Raw genomic sequence first — 22,579 nt, 5'->3', positions numbered from 1 at the left:
TACTTATCTTTCACAAAAGTGAAAGCACCTGTGAGATTTTGTCTGACCTCATCCAAGTCTGACCTCAGCAGTGAGGCAAAGCAGAAAAGCTTTGCCAAAAAAAAAAAAAAAAAAAGAAAAAAAAAAAAGAGGAGCTGAAAACCTGAAAATCAGAGGAACTGTGCTAAAATTTCCCTTCACCAGGTCACAGCAAGAGGCATTAAGAACTTTTATTGTGTCCTGTTAGCAATGAACTAAATGTGTGACTGTTTCCTACCTGCTCCTGCTGTCTCCCTGCTGGAAGGGATGGCCAGGATCCATGAGCTCCTGGCCAGCTCCTGTGGTACCTGTGGCCTGGATCCCAGCCTCTGTCTGCAGACAGTACAAAATTGTATGCTGTCATGGTCGATTTACAGATTTACCAAATCCTTAAGTAAAAATCTATACAACAGAAGTAGATCTATTATTAAATATAATGAATGGCATTATCTCATAAATGGCACAAGGAAGAATTTAAAATCTAATTTTTCTGTATCCAGCTCTTCATCACCATTTTGGGAAGAGTTAAAAGCTACAAGTCTCCTACTGCCTGCTGTCTTTTAATCTTCTTATTCCCAAGTCACTCACTATAGCATCAAAGCACCATAAACCTAATGCTGTGTTTTATGTCCTTGCACTAACAAATCCTAAAAGCAGGAGGCACACTTGTTGCTCACACATCCCCCTTAAGCTTTTTTGGGAGCCTGTTCCCCTATTCCTAAATGCACACCAGTTTCTCCATCTTCCCACTGTTAAACTCAGCACAAGGTGGGGCAGATGGCTGCATAATTCAACTATATTACAAAGCAAATATGTCTGTTGTAGCCACAGAGAGAGGAAATGCAACGTTAAAACTCTCAGTTTCAGTTATTCATTCAGTTTTGGTTCAAGATGGGGTTTATGAAGTGAGTAGCTCAAATTAGGCTCTTGAGACAATTCAAACAGCATGGAGACTTTAAGGTGCTATGGGCATACAGGGCTGTTTGAACCCCTTGGGTTGAGAACAATCACTGCAGAATGATATTTACTTTGTAGTGTGCTTTGTGCTGAATTGTAGATGTCATTAAAAAAAGGACTTTAGATACAAGAGCTTTCTCTTTTTTGGGGTGCACAAGGCAAGGCAAAGCAGCTCCCTGGGATGCCAGCATAACTGGGGTGGGCTCTAAAACAACTGATTGCAACTGCTCCACAAAATGGCCTGCAAATGTATCCCCTCAAATTTACCTACTTGTTCTTCCTTCTCCTGCTGTAACCACCCCCAGCATCCACATCTCTGTAAACAGAACATGGAGCAGGTCAGAAAAAGCTGTACAATAAAACATTTCCCAGAACACCAGGCTCAGTGCAGAGCACGCACTGACTGGCAAACAAGTCACTGGAGGCAAGGTAAGAAGAGATCACTGTGCTTCCTTCATAGTTAAACATTGCATGAAGATGTAACAAACCAGTCTCAGGTAACTTCTCCCTTAAAACAAGCCCAAAGGATAAAAGCAGAGAGTACAATATTTATCAGTGTACATAGATGTGGTGGGGGAGGAGGAAGCTGCAGTCATCAAAATTCTGTTATTCAGCAGGAATCAAGATGAGATCCAGGCTATGAGACATGGCGGTCAGAAAGTGCTACTAGATCCTTCAGAAGGTATTTGAGAAACGTGCCTTAAAGTTATCCTGAAGGATTAGTAGCCTAGGTGGGAAATACCAACTTATAAAGAAACATTAACTTTTGAGGGAAAAATAGATACCTTGTGAGAAATGAAGACACATTCTACTATGGTCCTTTCTCCAGCACTGTTTTCACTCTGACTACCCAATATTCTGCTTCATACAGCAATCCTGAATGGTCACCTGGGTATTTTCTGTCCCATGTGAATGTCAAGTGTTGCTGTCTGGCATCACTTTAATTTCAAAATCAGTTGCATTTTAGTACTTAGGAAACAAAGAGCATCACCTTAGCTTACTTTTTTTTCACCTGATATCTACAGAAATGATATGATTATTATTATTATCTTTGAATACCCTGCATTTTCATAATTTTCCTAAATGTGAATTTCTTCCAAATTAAAAAAAAGATACTTAATTCATAATGCATAAAGAATCTTTTAATCGTCACTCCTGAGCATATTTTAATAAGCCAATTTAGTCACTATGCAGTATTATGATTATATTTCAGAGGCAATTACTAATTTACTGACCTTTTCTGTTATTAGAAAATCTTCAGATTGCTCATGATTTCCATTAATTTTTTCCATTATCTTTACTCAAAAAATATCTTCTGCAACTTACAAAGAGCACTCTATGTCTATATGACAAATTTCCTTGAGAATATTTAAGATTCCATATCCAAAACAGGCTGGGTGAAACATCATTGCTGCTCTGAATGAATTATTTTAAATCAGGAAGATGGGTTAAAGAAGTGACAGGGTGGTTTCTGTTAGAAATAAATTAAAATAAGCAATTTAAAGGAACAACAGATGACATTAAAAATTTTCCTTTCTGAGTTGAAGACACCTCATCCTTATTCCTAAGGGGAAAACAGGATACTGCAAAGTTTATTGGCTTGCTGAAGATTTTAAAGTTATTTCATCTTATGATAGTCACAAAACATAACTCTAAATGGGGTAAAAAAGGTAAATAGAGACAGTTTGGATTTAAATCCTTCTTTGTTTTCTTTGCCTTTGTGGTTTGACTTTAAAGCACCTGTCTTGGCAACTCCATCTCCCTTTGCTGATCTCCAAAAACATTTCTAGTTCAAATATCCAAACATCTGAGCCAGACACTGAGTTCTCAGACTCATTGTGGGGGTTGAACTCAGAGGTATTTGGTGAAATCAAGCACAAATATATATTAAAGCAACAACATAAAACTCAGAAAAATTTTGATATTATTTACCTAGCTCAGTTCAAAACGGAACATAGCAAATTTATAAGTTTATACCTTCAGAATATTAGAAAAGTGTTGAATTCTTGAGCTGCCAGTATAGGTTGTTGTTAATTTTTTAACTTGCGCTCTATACATTCTCAAGGAAGAATGACACAGTCAGAATTAGAATAAAAATTCCAAACATCTGTTGATCATAAAAACTAAACAAAAAAACCCTCTTCAATCAGATTCATAATATTGTAAGACAGCTTCCCACCCCTTTTGTAAGTTCCTTTCATTCATAAATACCCATCTTTTTTTTTAAGGAAAATAAGCAGATAGACATCCCAGGCAGAAGCAGCATAGTGTACAAATCTACACTTTTACCTCTGTGCTCTTTGCCACATATTTGATCATTATTTTCTTTTACTTCCTGCTATAAATACTGTATTAAATAATTAGCTAGGAAAAAAAACACTCTCTTTTTTTCTCCTTGCATGTTTTAAGCTCCTAATGAAAGTCTAACAGAAGGTAGAACAAGGTACTACAATTGCATGTTCATATCTTTTCTGTAACAGACATCCCATTCTTCTCTCGCATCCCACTATGAGCAGTTCATCTGAGCATAAAGGAATGGCATACATTTCTCTGTTTGTCAAAGGAACTCCATTTACATTTCCATGGTGACATACACAGCTCTGTTCTTTGTTACTCAAGAGTAAAATGTGCAGGATCTCTGCCACATACTAGAAATGCCAGTACATGCAATTTTAATTGCAAGAAGTCCTTCTCTCCTTTAATTCTATTATTTTGGTTTTGCTCACTTGCCAACTGTCTTGGCATTACTGACTGCTTCACAACACCCAACTTCTAACTGAGAGGGCAGGAAGCACAGCCTTTTCCTAAGCATTTGGTGCAGGTCCAAATCCTGCCATTCTCTCTTTTTACTAAATTCTTGTTCTCACACAATTCCCATTAACTGATGTGAGAATTTTGACCGCATAAACACGGAGCCGGGTTGTTCAGCCCCAGCCCAGCATCTGTAAAGTGCAGAGCTCCAGTTCTCATCAATAGGTCTGTGTAAGAGAGCAGGAACCCCTGCACCTGAGCATTGCCTGCAGAATCAGCCTTCAGCAGTTCAATCACTGCCTTCCTCCGGAAAGAAAATTTTCCATCCTTTGACCTGACACGTTGGATTATGCAGACTTGTGGAGTGTAAATAGGAGAGACATTGCAAATACAGAATCTATTTCTACTTCTCAATAAGAAATCATCATATTTCTCCATTGGGGAAGTAAGATCTTTGGACAATAAAATGATGTTGGCTTTACTTTTCATGCCACTCTCAAGTTACAGATGACAGAAAAATTCTTGGGCCACATTCTCATCTTGCAGAGCCAGCACATCTAAAAAAGAATTCAGACTACTCTTTTTGATGTTTCATCATATAATTCTTTTCAATACAGCTTTTCTTCTTCCTTAAAAGGCAAATGCAATAGTCCCTTTCTCTAATAAGGCCCCATCACTTTTCTGCAGTTTCAGAGGAAGTGAAACCTGGTTCCTGTTGCCTGTCTCAAAAACCAAATCAATCATGTGCACATTTTTAAAATGAGTTTTGAAGAAATACCCCAGGGCAAAAGCAGAAAGAATGTAAAATACCATAAAATAAATATTTAAAAAGCTAAATAAGACAAATGGATTTTTCATTTTGACCTAAAAATAGAAAATGTAAAAAGAATCATGTTTCACAGCTGTGGAGACCAATGAATAAATGGGTAGGGTCCATTAGGTACTGTCCATACATGTGGATGAGCTAAAGGGCTTTTAGAAACTGAAAAATGTCTCTTGTTTAAGTGTTCAAAAGGCAGAACCAAGAGATGCAAACCCTTGTAAGCTGGGATCAAACTTTAAAGTAAAATCTTTTATTATAGTAGGTCAATTAGGTTCTTTTCAAACCAGGCTAATACAATAGAAAAAAAATTCATCTGTGAAGCTATTTTCAGGACCTGATAAGGCTCTGCTCAAAGGTAACATCAAAGGCTGGATGTTGGAATATTCACAAATAAAAGAAACCCAGACACAATCAAATCAAGATAAAAGTTTCAGCAACTACTTTGAAAAAAAAAGTCGTCTGCTTTTCAAAAACTGAAATACAGCAATGTTAAAAAAAAAAAAACTCCACAGCTACTGCATAACTGTAATCCTCTCCCCACTGTCCCTGAAGAATCAGTTCTTATCCCACAGTCTCTCTCAGGATGGGGTTCTGTCTCCCTTTTCAAACTGTTTAGCTTTATTTTCCCCCAGATTATGTTAAACTCCTGGTCTCCTGACTATGTTCCTGGAAGTGTCTATCTTGGTCAGTAAAAACAGTAAAATAAGACCAGTATGACTATCCCAGGTAATGCAGATACAGCCTGGGTTACAAAGTTACATTCAAAATGTGCTGTAATCCTTCTCTCTGGAGCTCTGTGAGCAGTGTGGAGAAGAGATCAGTAACATTCTTAAAGCACAGTTTATTTAGCTATAGTACACAAGTACTTAGGGAGAAATACCATACAAACACAAGGAGTTTATAATAATGGCTGCCTTTTCCTGGGCTTGTTTAAACCACTTGAGTCTACCCAAGAGGCAAAACCCATCAAAATGAATATTCTTGAGGTTATTCTTTACTGTTTTGCAAGTAACTGGAAAGATGCAGTTATTGTGAGCCATTGATTTTGTTGTTGCTTGCTTTTTTCTAAAAAGGAAAGCAAAACTTCTTGCAGATTCACTACACACAGATGCATGGGGCTTAAGGTGAGAGTGGGGGTTTTTGTGCTTGTACCTTATAGGACGTTTATTTTTTAACAATTTCTTGTTGCTATTTTCTATTTAAATGTATTTCCATTCCTACTGGCCAAGGAACTTGCTCCTTTCTTTTCAGACATCAAAGGTGTTGCCACTCCTGTCTGTTCAGCCCATGCCTCCTGGTTCCTGCTTTTGCCTCTGGCTTAGTCCTGTGATTCTGGTGTCCAACATTATATCAATCCTCAGAGCTGTTAAATCTCTACAGAAAGTGCCAGGTCCCCAAGCAGGCCCTCTCATACAAATCACAAACTGTGCTGAACAGCTTCATTCTTTCTGTGATAACTCTGCCACAATTTTCACTGTCATCCAAAATGTGTTTAACAAAGTTCTTCACCAGAGAATTTCAACTGTACAATTCCAAAAAAGGATATGTCAATATTATGAAATTTCCTTTCTTCCTAAATCTGAAAAAGGTAAAAATTTTTGAACTTCCCATGAATTAAAGAAATTTATGAGAATATTTTAGAGGAATGTGAAATTATTTTGTAGAAACAGTTCATCTCAATGAAATGAATGTTGCTTTTAAAGTGAATTTTTTTCTATTATGATTGCAATTACTGATAAAACAAATAGATTACTCTGAAGTGCTCCAATGAACTTAAATCCAAAAAAAAATGTTGCAGTGATAAAATGCTGCATCACAATTTTCCTTTTTTTCACCCAGTTTTAATCTTGATCGGGGGTAATACTGTGCTAGCATTGAGAGATATCTGATGGATGTTCTCAATTATATCCAATACCTGTGGCTACAACAGGCCACACTGACAGTCAGGAATAATCAGCATTTAAAGATGCCTGGATGTAGGAAAGAAATGCATTACACCTTCTGAAGCAGTGACACGATGGATGATCCTTCTTGTACTTACTGCAGGGATCCTCAAGCATCTGCTTAAACAGGAGTCATGCAAAGCCACTTTTATTTTGGGTATTGCAAGTATAAGTTCTCTATATGCACATGAATAGACTAAATATTGCAGAGCCTTAAATTTTATGACTTGGCAAGAAGCTAAGTAGAGTGGAAAGCTGTAGAAATAAAAACTTTCAGCTCCACTAAGCTGAAAACTGGTATCTAAGATATCAGAATATAGCTGCTGGTTCACATAACTAAAAAACTCCCCCTCCCAAAGGGTTCTTCCACCTCCCCCCACCCTGACTTGACTAAAGCTGATATGATGCCAAGGGAAGTGACTGTTAGGGATGTGTGTTATCAGTCCTCTGAAGTGACTCAGCTCTACATCTTTTAATCAAACCTTGATTTTTTCAATTTCTAATTTCTTCCAGGAAAGACTCTGAACAGAAGGTCACAGCCTCAGGCCTGCTGAGGGTAGGACAAAAATAATGACTGTAGGAAAAGCACTTCTGTAGGGATTTATCAAGGGTTGCAATTACTCTGATCATGCGAGACATGCCCATTTGCAAGGGTAGAAGGGTTCCTGAATATTCAGGCACTGTTGTGGCTGAAGGTTATACCTGGTCAAGGATGTTTGCTAGGTTATACTTCCACTAGAACAATTTCTGAAATTTGGTGTGGAATGTGTGCCCTGGAAAAAATAGCAGGAAAACCCCAAGTAGTAAAGAGCAGTGTGGCTGAGGCACCTAGATGAGACCCAGACCCTTCCTCTGCTTTGGACTATGTAGAGCAGGGATAATATTCCAGGTAAGTACCCTAACCATTCACATGGGACAGTTAAAGTGTCCTATGTGAAAACTGGACTTAAAAAAGAAGAAAGAAAATGGATTTGATTACTGAGTAAAGGAAGTTCCATATAATCTAGAAAGTTTTAAATGAAGAGAGAAGAAAAATATTTCAAGGCCGTTTTTTGGTTATCAGAGAATTAGAAAATGTGAGGCCACCTACAGAAAACCTATAACAGCAGTTATCAGAACAGTTTATTGTGCACAACAATTTTAAATGAGTCTCTAACATTATTTAAGCCATAAAGGAAAGAGAGCATCTAACATCAGATAGTTGACAGCAGTAGACGTAATAAAAAGCAGAGTCAGAAGATCATTACTGATATAAAGAAGGGTACTTTTCAAGACTGATTCTATAGCTTTTTTATTCTCTTTCTTTTATAAACATTTAAGATAGGCTAACTCCAGCTGTATAATGAATATATCCTTCCAATTGAAAAGTCAATATTTAACATCCATTATGTTCTGCTTTTTAGGACATGCTCCATTCAGATAACAGTGTTTTAAATCAAATTAGCTCCAGAGCTATATGGAAGAAACACTGAATATGTGTCATGAATCAAAAGCCCATATTTTACAACACTAGAGTTATAGCAATACTCACGTCTGCAGACGTCACATCAGTGTATTTCTCACTGGCTCTATCTTAAAAAGAGTGACATAAGTTCCTTTGCAATAACCCAGAAAAGCTTTTGTTTTCCTATCTCACAAACATTTTGAAGACTATAATTTAATAGTTCCAGGCTACCTATGCTTTGTCAGTAGGACAAAGTTTGCATGTGTCAGTAGGTAATAATTTAGCAACTGTTTAATCTCACATTTCTCCCACTGCCCCTTCTCAAATTATGGACAACAGTGGCTCCATATTTTTATTCTGTAAATGTAACACTCTAATTGAAATTAACTATGATTTGAGTTATGATTATTAGGCCTCTAATAATACCATGGAGTCTAATTCTACTGTTGCCCATGTGTAGCTTTTACAGTGGATTTAGATCAACAGGACAAAACATTTCATTGCTGAGACAATGAAAGCATGTTAATCGAGTTCTGTAACACCATATTGAGGAAGAAAATACTCTTATTCCTGTTTACACAGGAGCAAACAGACATGGACAGACAAAGACCTTCCTTGAGTTTGTCTCAGCTCTGTTCAAGCTGTTTAAAAATCAAAAAAGTTATCATGAAGTTCTTCCAGACAACATATTCAGTATGGACATTTATTACTGATTTTATGCAATTATCCTTCAATTCCCATTTTGCTTGTTGATATGCTGTATTAAAGCACAGACATATTTGATTAGCATATACCATGCCAAATGTTTCTCTGATTTATTTTTAAAATAAAATTGTATCTTTAAAATTACTAGAAGATCCTTTTCCCTCTGTACTTAAGTGTTCTTTTAATAGAAACATGGAGAGCTTTGACCTCATTGAACAGGGGAGGAAAGAGACAAGGCAGTGGAAAGGTACACAACTGAAGTTTTAGTCAATGCTTTCGAGGGTGACAGCACAATACCATGTGTCTAAAACAAGAGTTAGAAATACATCTTTGTTTGGTGGGCTGACCTTGGCTGGATGCCAGGTACCCACCAAGCCACTCTATCCCTCCCCTTCTCAGCAGGACTGGGGGAAGAAAATAATATGGGAAAAAACCCCCTTGTGAGTCAAGGTAAAAGCAGTTTAATAAAGCAAAAGCAAAGGTCATGTGTGGAAGCAAATGAAAACAAAAGATTTATTCTCTACTTCTCATCAGCAGGCAATGTCCAGCCACTTCCCAGGAAGCAGGGTGTCAGTATGCACTAAATCCAAGTGATCATGAACAGACTACAGAAATTAGAGGGTGTAAAAGAATATGAAGCCATCTAGCTGTAAGTATCTATCAGATAATTATACAAAGCATCAATTATTTTTCAAGATTGTGAAGCCTGAAAAGTGTATTTATGTCTTTTCTGCATGCCAGTGATACCACAGATGATGTATATGATTAATGTTACTATGCTGTTTTGACCACAAATGGCATTCAGCAGTTGCAATAATAATTTCTCAGAGAAATGGCATGAGTTACATATTAACAGAAGACAGAAAATCAAAATTTGAGAAACCAGTCCAAATCCCAAGTGAGGAGGAAAAGGCCACAGATACCTGAATCATGAAAAAAGAAGTTTGATAAATGGAAAACGGAGACATCAGGTAGAGCAATTGTTTGCCTGCCCACTACCAGCTACTCTGTGATTTGGTGCAAAATGAGACAATCCATAAAATTTTACCCAGCCTGCACCAGATTTACACAATTGAACTCTCATGAATTCAAGGCAATCAAATGAAATAACCAGGCACATGAAGTCCTCCCGTGTGTATAAGTTTTTGCCCAAACAACTCCTGCTTTACAGTATATTTGTATTGCAAGAGTGAGAGCTGATTCCATCAAGCCAGGAGACAGTCCCTGCCTGCCAGCAGGTGAAATAAACAGCACATCCATACTGCAGGTGTGAGATGTGATTCCATCAACCTGGGAGACAATCCCCACCTGTCATCAGCTGATGTATATGGCTCCCTCTGTACTTCCTCCAGTAAATCTCTTGGTGCCCATGACACTGGCAGACAATGGCTGCATTCTGGTTATTTTCCACTGCAGCTGAGCTTCCAACACCCTGCAGAAAGCCAGATAACCTTTAAAGTAGCATTATCTGCACCAGACCCCCAGTGCCATGCTGAACTTACTTATGACACAGGGATAAATTAAACTCACTAGATTTAGAGAATTACTTCTGAGCTTTTCCAATGAGCAATCAGATGTGGGAACTAAGACTTACTGATAAAATCAAATATATGAAGTTGCTGCAAAAGCTATTTCACTACCACCTTCTCAACTGCCAGTGAAATAAAAGGAATGGTACAGATTGGATTAAGAATCACTGTGTTTAACCAGACTAGCCAAGCTTTCTTAATTCCAAAAGTAATTGCACTTATGTTCTAGCAAGCTGGGAACTGACCTTGAGTGCAAAGAAATATTCAGCAGAGGTTGATAGCCTCCGGAATGGATACAGTGCACTGAAAACAAGGCAAATCACCAAAAGACAACAAAGCAGTCTAACCCTTTTTTATTTAGAGAAGCACTAAGAAGTAAATCTTAATTTTGTGGGGGGAGGGGGAAAAGCAATAAATATCAATATAAGCACTGTGTGCTTGGCAGTATATTGAACCAAATGAATTAAGGGAAAGGAAATTTGAGCAGGAATACCATACTGCTGAGGGAAGGAGGAGACACAGAGGAGACAACCAGAGGAGAGAAAGAAGGGCCTGAGAGGGGGCTTTGCCTGGCTCTGAGAGCTGTCTTCATGCAGGGTCATTGATTTAAACGTACCACTGAGCCCTGGGCAGCTGGTAAATACCAGAGGTCAAGCAAGGAAAGGGAGAGAAATCTTCAGTTTCACAATGAGGAAACAAATATGAAGGAAAAAGGAATAGTATATTACTGTGATGAAGATTAAGTAACCTACTCAATTCTAATGTATGGCCCATTCTGCAAGAATGAAAACTAACATAATGTGATAAACTGAGGAGATTCAACAAATCATTAAACCTTTGTTAGAGTGGATGTTCCAATGTATCAGAATAAATTTCAAAATCACCCATAATGAAAAGTATTAATGAGCAAAGAATCGAATCAGGAATCAGCATAGGTCATTCAGTAACAAATCAAAATGAATACTTGGTTGTGACAGAAAACCCAAAGGGCATGAACTGAAAAGTATGCCAAAGGAATAACAGTTTAAAATCAAAAGCATAAAAAAAGCAGTAGCCAAAGCAGCTCAGACAAACAGAGGAGGAGCGTTAAATTTGAGCAGACAGATCTCCACAGAGAGCAAGCATTATGAGGAGAGTCTCTTTTAGCTGGAACATACAGTGCTAATTTCTTTGGACTTGGAATGGGGATAGAAAATTCAATTAAATTGGCTGAAAATTGGATGTGTCTTTAGTAGTGCTTCCAGGATGTTCCTGTTATTTCTTGTACTTCAGTGACAACATTGCAGGCGTCGGACGCTAGGGGAATGTTCCAAAGAAATTACTTTTTGGTTTGAATGATGGTAAAAAACAATCTTGAAGATTAAGTTATCCTCTTTATCATTGGGATTTTATTAAAGTACAGTTTGTCCTGGACCCATGGTCACTTCCAACAGCAGAGGGCTCTGTGGCAGTCCCAGTCTGGCTGGGACTGGTGCCCTTGAGCACCAACAATCTGCACTGCTAGTGATGGTGGACCCCAAAGTAAGCTGATAATCACAAATATCTCTGAGATGGATGAAACATTGTACAGATCTGACATTTTTCACACTCCACAGAAAATGCCCTCCTGAGTGATTAAGGACCAAATCTGCCATCTTCTTCCTAGAAGGAATATCAATCTACTGTGCTCTATCCACACCATCCCCTTCCAGCAGATACAATAATATTTCCACATCCAGGGAGCTACATTTGCCTCAGGCACTGCACTAAGAAAGTACAGCCATAAGACGGTTTCAAAAGTGCATGTATTTTGAAAAAGAAAAGGTAAATATTTTGGTTAAGAAATTCTCCAAAATGTCAAATTTCTTTAATTCTGATATACTTAGAATTAAAGAAGGAGCCCTTAAAAAGCTAAAGTAAAAGTTAAAAAAAAAAGTTAAAAAGCTAAAGTAAAATGTAAGAGCATTTCTTTGATAATCACCAAAATTAAAGCCTGTAGCAGCAACTTCAGGTGCATTACTTTACTGGATAATTTTACTCATAAATAGTTGGCTGATTCAGGTTCATACTATGGAGAAGTGTGTTCATAGTTGATGTAATGAGGCTGCAGGTATCTTAACCAGTGTCTAAAGTGTTTTTAATTAAAAATATTGGCAGATTTGGATAAGTAATTGGACCGTTTTGCCCATATTTGAGTAGGTACATTTGAAACTACTAATAAAAATATCTCTGCTAAATATTGTTTCCATTTTTAGCTTGATCTGCTGTGGAAAAATAGATTATTCTAAAACCCTATACAATTGAGTCCAACCCTATACAATTGAGTCTACAGAAAAATAGAGTATCATATGGGAGAAGAGAAAGACTATAGATCTGTTTCAAAGCAGCATTTTAAAAGCCATTTTAAAATTAAATTTTTGCAGTTAAGTGTTGGTTTTTGGTAACAAAGCCTTGCTCCAAGTGATAAAAGGTTCCCTAAGAGTACTTTAATTGAAACTTTTTATCAGAATGTTGCCTGAACCTTTGCTAAATACTACTTTCTTGCTTCAATTCAAATTTTCTTAATCTTCATTTTCACGTTGAATATTGGTACACTGTCTGCCTCATTATGCTAAAGAAAGATGAAGTGAGCTATTAACATTCTGAACAGCCTACGAGATGTTATGATATAGAATGTCATTCATTTTTATGAGTTGGCTGTCAGTGTGTGCTGCAATAAAGTTATAATTTCTCACTGACAATATGTGATGTCTGGAGTCGCTGCACAATCCTTATTAAAATTTCAATAATTGTAAATCAAAGGAAAGCAAATACGACTTTTATGAAATGGTCGCTTCTGAAAGTCACGGAGTGCAAAGTGGGGGAATACAAACCCAGAAGATTATTCCTGTGCTGTTCCATGCCATCACCATCATCCTACAGTTTTCCTCCTCTTGCACAAGGCAGGTGTGCTGAGCACCCAACATAACATTCTCAGAGGTGGCTCAGGCTGGGTTATAGTGATGGTGAAGCACTGCTTGTTTGTTGTTCTTAATTGACTCTATGTGGCTCTGAATGTCACCATGTTTATTGGAACAATTTATTATTATAGCTCTTCATCAAGAAAGTCAGGTGTCTTTGGAAGTTATAATTGCCTGACAGTGAGGAAAGCCAGGAGAGATTTATGTGCATACATGGATGAGCAAAGGTTTCAAAGCCTGTTTTCTCATAACTTTAAACTGTTGTGGAAAATATCAGGGATAGATTTATGGTATGGTCTTTAAAATGCTTAAACTGCCTCAGACAATACACAGGAAAATGAATCCTTAATTCAAAAGAAATGTTTTATATATATATATACACACACATATATATACATCTATATATGTACACACACATATTATTGCTGTGTAATGACTGTGTTTTTATTTCTACTGCTGTTAGTATTGTTTCAAATCAGAAACGTAAGAAGTTTCTATCAATGTTCAAAACCTGCTGATCTTTCATTTTGAGCTTGACATAAGCTAGATGATCAGAAGTTAAAATTGTAAAAAAATGCCCCTCAGAATAATAGCTTTTTGGAGTTATTAGATACAGACCAAAGTATTCCAGTCACTGAACCAATGAGGTCTTAATGTTGGTGGGCATTTGGACCTATTCTAGCACTTTTCCCTGTTATTTTCAGTTCCTTTCAAAGTCATTATTACTCGCAAATCAGAACATGACATCCTGAATTAATGCATTCGTTTAATGTATGTAATCACTGTACATGGGATAGATAATTATATGGGTATATTTTGAAATTTTCTTCAGCAGTTTTTAAGTGTTGAGAATCAGTCAGACTCCAAGGGCTACATATAGTTATGCTACAAAGGTTGTGTGCCTAGGAATGTTTGCACAGTGCAGGGATTATGCCAATAGGCAAAACATGCTTAGATACTCCAATACATAACATCACTCCATTTCTATTATTTAGACTATTTTCCATTATTCAAAAGTTAAGTCAAACATTAATTTCATGATTGCATCTGGCATATTTAGTAAATTTTATCTAATAACTTTATTTCTAACTCCACTCCTCTTCTAAACTGACTGACTCTGCTAAAATTGACAGCATATCAGCAACACTCACATGCCACAAATGATGGATATCCTTCAGTGTCAGATTTCCAGGGTAGCAACATCTCAGATGTACCTCCTCAACACACAGCAGTCAGCAAGAGTTCATGCACAAACAAAAGTAAAGCTCTGCTTAAACATGAAGCTCAGTCTTTGTTCCTGCTCAGAAATACTTGTGCACAATTCCAGCCATGGTGTTTGAAAAGGTGTCCCTTCATGTCAGTAGCATACAAACACACCAAATCATGCATGCTAGTTCTCCTAAACTTGATTTATCACCACAAGTGTCTTCCCTTTGCTAGAAATGCTTTATAGCTGGTAGCCTAAGTCAAAACCCAGCTGTTCACATCCATCAGAAAGCTCCCTGCTGGAAAAAAATAATGACTGATCAACTGAGCCATGGGAAATTACTTCTAAAAGTATTTACTTAGTGTAATGCCTCCTCATACACACAGGGTAGCAGATAGTGGGATTCTGGCTCACAAACCAATACAAAGTGAGAAAGAGGAATACAGAATCATATAGTGGGACCAGACTTTTACCTAAAGAGATGAGGTACATGACTCAGGATGACTCAGTACCAGTGAGAAATATTCTATTTTAAAGAGATCAGCTGAAGACAACTGGTTTAAAGAAGGATAAGGCAACTCCAGCCTGCAGAAATACTTCAGCTGATACAGTAATGTTTGCAGATGTCTTTAGAAGGACAAGTTTCAGTGGCAGTCAAAAGATCAAACTACCAAAAACAGCTGGGAAGATAAACATATGCTTTGATGTCTGAAATATCTGTAAATCATCTTGTGAAGCAATAGGCCTGAAAGCTCACTCTAATTACCAGTGATCCAGTGAATGAACAGACAATGTCTAATACAGAATGATGCACCGGTGATTGCACCAACTGGTATTTTGATATCTAGCTACACAGAGACTGCATAAGTTGTCCAAAACATCTGATACAGAATAGCAAACAGTCTCATGATTTCTGTTTATGCTGGTTCTTGAAAAATGTTTTCTGACAATATTGTAGAAACTTTATTGCTGTCACAGTACTGTTTGCCACAGCACTTTTCAAATAGATTTCTTTATTTACTGTGCAAAAATGTCAGTAATAACATTTTTTTTAAACCATAAAAAATACGTGAAATATTTTTCCTGTTTATTGGCAAATAATTATTTTAGGGTCTGATATTTTGTGAATAGCTAAGATGAGAAACACATGCTTCTACATGGTGCATACTTCAAAGCATGTAACTGGAAATCCTGTAATTTCAGCTGGGTTATGGAATATAGGAAGTGTGTCAAACCCAGGTGTTAGGATATTCAATTTAGGATCTGTCACAGCTCTGGAAAAGGGAAAGATGTGTCTGTCTTAGATTGTGGCATGTATAATGTGGTGGGGAAAATTATGTATTTCCATGTCATGGTAGGTACTGTTTCATGATTATATCATTTGTTTGGAAGTCTGAAATATTAGCCATGGAAGCACCTAAGTCATGGGGCTTAAGGGGAAAGATTTTGTTCCATGACACTATACATTATGTCATGGCTATTTAAATTAAAGCAATTATACCTGGGAAATATATGTGTATCATATATATGCATTTATTTATTAATTTAACCAAAAGACTTCCTGTCTGCCTTCAAAATTGATCACAACTTTACAGTGAAATTCATTTGGTGTAGGATGACTTATTTAACAGCAAAGTTACTCAGCCATAATGCAGACACTTTACATTCACTTTGGTAAAAGATATCAGTTTGTACAGGTGCACGAAGTTGCACACACCAAAACAGAGAGGAAGTTTTTGCTTTGTAATTCTGCAGCTCTCTAAGTCCTTCCCCTGTGCCTCTCTGCTCCCTGCACAAGCTATCTGCCAGCCAAAGCTTAGACAGATCTGAGTGAACACCTCAGCAAACACTACAGGACCAGCAAGTGACCCCAAGAACATGGCAATGTGTAATTTTTCCTTGTTCCTCAACCTATTTTGCCATAATTGATTTGATTGTCAACCTGCAAATGTTTGAATATCAAGGTTTAACTTTAAAACAAAGCATGTGATGATGAGAATAAAATCAGATCTAACATATTGGACTTGCAGGGATATGCACATCTTGTGACTGCTCAGTTCAGTAATAAAAGAGTATTTTCCAAGATATATCAGCATTTTTAGTTTTGTCTCTTAACAGAGCACACTATATCCTTGTGTAGTCCTTAGCATTTAAGCTGTTCAGAAGAAATTGCATAAACTGCAGCCAAATCTTTTAAGACTGAAGTACTTAGTATTCTTCCATTTAGCAGCAAGTTATGAAGTTTCATTTAAAAAGGCTAATTTTACCAATTAGCTCATCCTGTTCAACTACACATATACTGTTGGGAAATATAAAAATGGTTTATTAAATCAAAAGATATGACTGCACTTCAACTAGCACATGGGCATGAGAGATCAAGTATTCCCTATAGATTAATCCCCATGGCATCACAGGCTGATTTGGCTCACCAGTATTACATTAGTAAACCATCTAATCCAATTTAGAGCAGACAGGAATGTTCCATCCATTATGGTATTTCTAGTATCATTAGAAGCAGACTGATTGAATAAGCATCCTAAATCAGCCTGCAGCATGCAAGTAAATCACTTAGACTTGTACTGTAAAATCTTTTTTTTTAAATAAAATTTAGGGGAAAAGAAAGAAAGAAAAAGCTCTATGTAATAAGATGGAAGCTCTCTGTGTGATTGTGATTTCTGAACTCTTGTGGACAGTGAAATTTCTTTGTCCTTCAGTGTGTAAGATTCTTCTCTCTGTAAGGTAGCAGCACAAAACACAGTGGATTTACAGATGTGAGAAGCTCCTTATTTGTGCCAAGCTTGTCCTCAAGGAAAGCAGTGGAATATCTTCCCCTCCCTCTCCCCAGTAAACAGTAACAAACAAAGCAGGCTGAATGAGGGCAGAGCAGGATGCTACTCTCACAAATAAAATCTGCTGTGTAAAATTGGAGTAACCATAGTAATAAAATCTATCAATCAAATATATTACAGAGATTGCAATAGAAAAGATGAAAAGAGAGTCCAAACTTTGTATTTGCCCAAAATGAAAAACGCTCAAGTAATTACAAAAATAGTATTTTCATTCCAAACAGGCACACCTGAAAGAAAAACAATTCTTCAATAAAGAAGTAAATATATGAATAAAATGTTGGTGACAGTTTTTTGAGATGACACAGCTCTCAGAAAGATTTCAGCAAAGGGCTAGGCTGCAGCTTTGAAAAGCTGGGAATCAAATGGAATAAAATCATCAAAATGGCACATAACCTTTGCTGCCCTTTGAGACCTATCACGTTGCACCAGCAGGGCCACGCAGGTCTCAGCTACACTATTTTAGCAATCAGGCATAAAAAGGAAACTGCACCAGTGCACAAGGCCCTGAGTGGCTGCTCCTCCTCGGAGGAGAAGGGTGCTCATGTATGGGAAGGTTTCATGTCTGTTTAATGGCAAAGTTGCTCTGCTGTCAGTCAACCAGCTCCTAATCTTGTCCAGACTGTCTAATAAATGAGTTAGAAAGGAAGTTATTGATTCTTTGTGTCCCAACTGCTGAAAAAGTGAGCAGCGACCCAGAAGTGCAGATATGGACCTGGCAGGAATTGTTTTCACTGCAGACAGGAATGTATCTGAACCAAAGACAGTTTTGCAATAGAGGAAAACATGAACAGATATCAGAAGTTTCTGGAAATTCCTTTCATGGATCTTCTTCCCTACCTCCCTGAAAATACTGTAAGTTTGAGCAATAAAATTTTGATTATTAGAATGTGGGGGGTAGGAATTTTACAACCAAACTAAAGTATTTTAAGTTTACAGGTTTTTATTTTTGTAATGAAAACAAATCTTTGCTTTTGAAGAAAAACAGGCAACTTCTAAACAACAACAACAAAAAAAGCCAAAACGACTGTAACCTTAACAAATGCTTAATTTACTTCAGAAAATGTTGAAGAGAAAACTTTCAACACAATTTATTCAGAATCCTACCCAAATTTAACTTCAAAAATGAAATCTTTTCATAGCACTACTCTGAAAAGCTCCATCTTAAATTAAATCCATCTGAGAGAAATGAAATGGAAGAAATCATATCAAACCCCACTATTCATTCTTAAACAAAATGACAAATTTGCACAAGACTCTGCTCTTGCTTTTCCACATCCTTTTGATCCCAACAAGCCTGTTTCTGGCAAATTCTTCTCATCAGGACATGGAAAATCACACTGAGCCAGCTGGAGCTTGGGAAATCTGTTCTATCCTTTGCTTAAACTGGTTATACTGGTGCCAAATATTACTATTGTTATTAATAGCACAAACCCAGACTGCAGCAGCAAATCCCACTTCTTCCAGAGCAGATTACTTGTTAAATGTTTGTTGCCAATATAAATGATAAATGTACCTGATTAGCAAAATCCAAAAGCTTGAGGTTAAAAGGACTCAGAGTCGCAATTTTTCTAATGAACTTCCCTTCTGGTCTACAGTAGAACCCATCAGATCTACCAAATCCTATTCCTGAATGAAAGCTCAAATGCTTTGTAGGACTAATGAGAGAGAACTAGATTGAATTATAGACACATGTTGCTTCTCTATTAAACAGCAGATTGAAGAATTATACTCAGCAGGTTGAAGAATTATACTTTCCTCTTCCCTTCCCTTTTGCAAGGCATAGAATATTTTGGTTCTTTAATTTTCCCTCTGGTTTGGCTCAGTGGGGTTTGAAGGACATTAGGTGAGGACATTGAGGAGAAGGATACAATCCTTTCTTGTTCTTTGCTGAAGAGGCAAATATAGACTCACTGCTCCCTTGTCCACAAGAGACAGTCCAAGCTATGTTCTTTCCTCCCTGTGTTTCTTTGCCACAAATCTGGTTCCCCTGACACACGGTGAATGTGGAGGCTTCTCATTCGTGTCAGGCCCTAGCCTGAGCTGCCAGCATGGAGGAGGACAGGGAATGGGGGAGAGAGGTCCTTGTGACTGACAGTCCTGCCTGCCAAACAAACCTTCCCTAGAGCTGTGACTTGCTGAACAACCAACTTGATAGCTCAAGTAAATGCCCAGAGAGTTGTGTGTGAGCCCAGATCCAAATGTTCAGCCCATAATCATTAAACTAATGGGGAACAGCCTGTGGTTTGGAGTCTTGGCATTATCAGAACGCAAGGGAAGCTCCATTTCTGAGTGTCTACCTGTCAGATGGGTTCTCTCTGCCAAGTCCATCCAGCTGTCAGTGAAGTCCACAGGAGTGTCCTAGCCCTCAGAATCTTCAAAATTCAGTAGCAAAGTGGCACAAGGTGAGTATCTACCAAAGGAAAGGCACAAATCCGCTGATCAGCTCTGTGAAGAAGGAAAGTTATTTCTGGCACAGAAGGAAATAACTCTTAGCCAACTTTATGTCATGGCCACAGCTCTAGCAAAAAAAAAAAAAAAAAAAAAAGACACGAGAGATTAAATTTTCTTCTGATATGACTTCATCTAAGCAGAAAAAATAATAACAGGAAAGGATTTGACCACATGTCTACAGTACCAAGAAAATTTTCACTCACTGGCAGATTTTATACACAGCAGGTTGAAAGGAAAACTAAATGTTACCATGACTGAGCTTGCATTTCCTGATATCTCAAAAAGGCATTTGTTTCCCAAAGGAGAGCATTAAACAAAGAGGCAAAGGTTATGTTCCTAAATACATCCTAAGTGCTGAATCTTAGTTGTGATGGAGAATATTTTTGCTTACTACAGATGCAGCATTTCTAATCGGTCAAGGTGCACCAGTGGAGTGTTTCAACTATTTGTCTAAAATTTTGCTATCTCCTGAATATTGAAACTAGTGGTTGTCCTGAAGAGACTAAGCTACATATGTGCAAGGGAGGCACACACAGACACTTTTTGATCAGCAAGGCAATTTCCCAGGGCAATGTGCTGATCAACACACTGAGCTGAAACATCTGCAGGATAAAGGATTGTGTCTGAAAACCCTGTGTTTGATGCCCATAATTGTGACAAAGTCATTGCATATTCTGCTCAATGCTTTTTCTGTTTCAGCACTTTCCCACTGTACAAAGAAGCTCCAGCAGCCTCTTAAATGTGGTTGGTAACTCAAAGTACATTTGGGAAATCAGCCAGAGAGAAAGGCTTTTCTTCTGTATGTTTTGCTGCTTTTCTGTGAAGTGACAGAAAAGATACACATTTGCCATGTTTACAGGGTTTTCCCTTACAAAAAAGAAGGGGGGAAAAAAAAAAGGAAGGAAAAGAACTTGAAATAACAATTTTTTAGTATTAGTATTGTTTACTTTAGAGGCTTAAAGCCGCTTAAAATCTGTCATGTTCCTATCTAGGTAGGCAGGTTTCAAACTGTATGCTATTAACTTTTTAAACTGCAGCTATGGAAAAGTCTATTGTATCTCAAGACTGAGTTTGCAGAGCTGTCAAAGACGCTTTTCCTCTGAGCTAAACATGATTTGAAAAACGTTGTGAGCCAGAGCATTTGCTGTTGCTCACAAAGCACTGTTTGCCAGAGACCACACAGGCAAGTGAGGCCCAGAGGCAGCTAACCCTGGCAGCAGAATTCCCTAATCATGGCTACAAAGGGAATCCCCTGGAGACAGAAAAGTGAGGTGCAAGACACCTAAGGGAGGGAATAGAGTTTGCTAAATAGAGAATTGTTTCTGAAGCTTTGCTTTTCTCTATGAATATCTATTCCATGGTAGGAGAAAGGGCCACCCAAGCTCACCTGCAACAAACCGCTCTGCTGAGAAGCATCATTGCTACGCTGCTTTTGGTACCTGAGCTGCTCTCAGCAGGGTGAGTGTTCTGCTCACATACAGCACGTCATTTACCTCTGCTTTCTCTGGGCCTAATCTGATGAAAGGCATCTATGCACTGGCCCTAAGATCTTACCTAAGGGGTGAAGGGCACCTTAACTTTGGGCAGAGCCCAGGCTGGGTGCTGAGAGTTTCCTTTAGCAATGAGGCTTTGATCTCAGCATGAAAAGAGCACAGGAAACAGTCTCACACTTTATAGAGCAATGCCTGACACAAGGATTGGGAGCAGCCAGAGCAATATCATAGCACACCAGTGGATTGATCTCACCTGAGTTTGGTGTTAGTGTGTGCTCGTGTGTTCTGCTCACATCTTCATTTTGGACACCTTGTGTGTCTTTCCAGACTGGCTGCAGGGGGAAGCAAGTGCTCAGCTCAACCCAAACAGGCAGATTGCATTTCAAAAGGGGCCAGGACTCCCCAGCCACTGAAGAGCCTGAGCAGGGATTTTTTTTGGTGATTCAGTCACTTGTGTTTCCATGTCCTAGTATAGAATTCTTTTTGATGGACTTAAAACACTTCCAAAATGAATGAGCTAACTTTCCAGGTAACCTGCCAGGCATTTTCCCTGGCAGCACAATCCCTCTCAGCTTTGCAGACAATGTGCAGCATCCAGGATGGTTCTCCATTGCTTTTGCAAACTGGGTCACAACCACTTATGTTTGGAAGGTGTAGTGAGTAAAAGGCCTTGATTTTTCATCCTGCTCACCCTCTCAGATACCAGAGTAGAGTCTGCTTCTGCTCTGAATATAGGGGCAGGTTGTTGCCAGTACTCTTAGCAAATAGAGAGCAAAAGCCACTTATGCACAGAGGTGAAAATACCTGCCAAAGGACCACAGACTGCTTAGCCTTCAGCAGTTTGCAAGATTTCATTTTGAAAACAGTAATTTAAAACACTTGTGAGAGCCAAACAATCTCTAAACCCTTAATTACAGTGATCATGTAAGCTTTGGTTTATTGGTAATTTTTTTAATAGTAGAACATATTTAATGATGTAGCTGGAGCCACACCACCATAGGAAAAAAATAAAAACAGGATAAAATTTTAAAACCTGATCCAGAGCCTCTGGAAATTACTGGAAAGCATTCTGCTGACTTCAGCACACTTTCCTATCAGAAAATGTTGCCCAGAACATACTTTATTGCTAAATTAGAAAGCTCTGAATCACAGTCTTGTAATACAGAGTTCAAAAGATATTTTATTATGGCTAAAAATAGACTATTACAAACCTATTGATCTTTTTACCTTTCTGATCAAGAGGTATCAATGGGAGAAAAAAGCAGCAAGGGATACTCTATCAGTGAAAGGGAGACCCAGAGCTCCCTTATGGGAGGCCACATGTACTAATCCTGTTTGTCTCGGTTGCAAAAGAATTCTTCAAAGTTAAAGCACCCTAAGGATTTATCAAGCACTTTTCAGCCTTCAGCTGGATTTAGCAAGGGAAGCTGTTCCAAAGCCTGTAGATTAGTACTGCACAATCAGGCTCGT

Source organism: Fringilla coelebs (genome assembly GCF_963513975.1).
Source record: "Fringilla coelebs genome assembly, chromosome: 12".
Taxonomy (NCBI): Eukaryota; Metazoa; Chordata; class Aves; order Passeriformes; family Fringillidae; genus Fringilla; species Fringilla coelebs.
Note: the sequence above shows the minus strand (reverse complement) of the source record.